The sequence below is a fragment of the Oryctolagus cuniculus genome, chromosome Y (assembly GCF_051225735.1).
Source record: "Oryctolagus cuniculus isolate XC-2025 breed Fujian yellow rabbit chromosome Y, ASM5122573v1, whole genome shotgun sequence".
Lineage (NCBI taxonomy): Eukaryota > Metazoa > Chordata > Mammalia > Lagomorpha > Leporidae > Oryctolagus > Oryctolagus cuniculus.
This window is the reverse complement of record NC_142889.1, coordinates 19727709-19729378: the sequence shown is the minus strand read 5'-3', so window position 1 is coordinate 19729378 and position 1670 is coordinate 19727709. Positions and strand designations below refer to the sequence as shown.

Below are 1670 nucleotides of genomic sequence, written 5' to 3'. Positions count from 1 at the left end.
TTCATTTATGAGATTGAGCCATTTCACACCAGACATATGTGTGTAGAGTATTTAAAAACATTTACAGAAAAATGCAATTAAGTTTATCTTGCTGCAAAAATGTTTGAAATTCACAAATATAGGAATCTTTAAAGGGTTCAGAATATGGATGTAGTGAAAAATTTCATTTGTTACAGAGAATGCAGAAATCTTACTACCAAAAATCCGTACAAAATATTTGGGGTTCCTTAAAAATAAGTGGGTAAAATAAAAATCATATTTGTGATAACTTTTATGACAGAAGAAAGAACACTGCTGACATAAGATCTGTTTTTGTTTTACAGGTATGTATCTAAAATGTTTCCTGTAATGCTGTTCATATGAAAAAAAGTTTCCACTTATGCTATCATTAAAAAATATGTATGTTTTTCAAGCTGCCATTGGAATCTTAGCCAACAGCTTCCTCTTTCTCTTCCACATCTTGACAATCCACCGAGATCATAGACCTAAGCCCACTGATGTGACCACGTGTCACTTGGCATTTGTCCATATAATGATGCTACTCACAACACTGGAAATTTTATCTGCAGATATGTTCGAGTCACTGAATTTTCTAAATGACTTAAAATGTAAGGTTTTGCTCTATATGATCAGGGTGATGAGGGGTCTCTCCATCAGTACTACGTCCCTCTTGAGCATCATCCAAGTCATCACCATCAGCCCCAGCACCTTCTACATGTCAAGATTTAAACATGGACTCACAAATTATATTACTCAGGCTTTCTTCTGTTTTTGGTCCCTCAACCTTTCTTTCAATAGTAACATGATCATCTACACTGTAGCTCATTCCAACATGACCAAACTACTCAATGTCAATAAGTACTGCTCACTTTCCTCAATGAATTCTATCATCATGGAAATATTTTTCACACTTGCATTGTCCCAGAACATCTTCTTTGTAGGTATCATGCTACTCTCCAGTGCATACATGATGATTTTCTTATCTAATCATCAGAGGAGGTATGAGTACCTTCACAGCATAAGCATTACCCCAAGAACCTCCCCAGCAAAAAGGGCCACTCATACTGTCCTGCTCCTGTGAGTTTCTTTGTGATTATGTACTCTGTGGATATCACAATGTCATCTTTCTCAACTGTATTGTGGAAATATGATCCAGTTGTCCTGGATGTCCAGAGACTTGTGGGAAATGTGTATGCCATGGCCAGTCCTTTGATATTTTTTAGTTCTGATAAAAGAATAATTGGTACTCTGAAAAATGTGATTGATATGACAATTTTAACAAGTTGATGAAACAAATCTGAAAAACTGAATTCTAACTCTGTTAAATATTCAAAAAATTAGGGAATTTTAATTTTAATTTAAATGTGTAGAATTTTACTTGTCTTTTTACTTGTAACCTTTTTTTTTTTTTACTTTGACAATGCCTCCCTTAGTTCAATGGTCTCCATGTATTGAAATTACTTCTTAAACTTTCCAAACTTAATGTAGGATTTTTTTTTCCTTTAGACTTGGCATCTATGAAGCAGCTTTTGCTACCTAATCCTTAGATCTTACTTCAGAAGGTAATCTGCATATTACTGTTTGTTGAAAGCATATTAACTAAGCATCCAATTCTAGTTTTACTGACAATTTCTCAATGATCTGTTAATAGTTATTTCTGCTTTCACACA

At 34.1% G+C, this 1670-nt stretch overlaps 1 pseudogene; it reads left to right on the top strand.

The window, feature by feature from the left end:
* Window positions 1–379: 379 nt before the first annotated feature.
* LOC149119331 (putative vomeronasal receptor-like protein 4) lies at window positions 380–1287 on the top strand (annotated as a pseudogene).
* The last annotated feature ends 383 nt before the right edge of the window (window positions 1288–1670 follow it).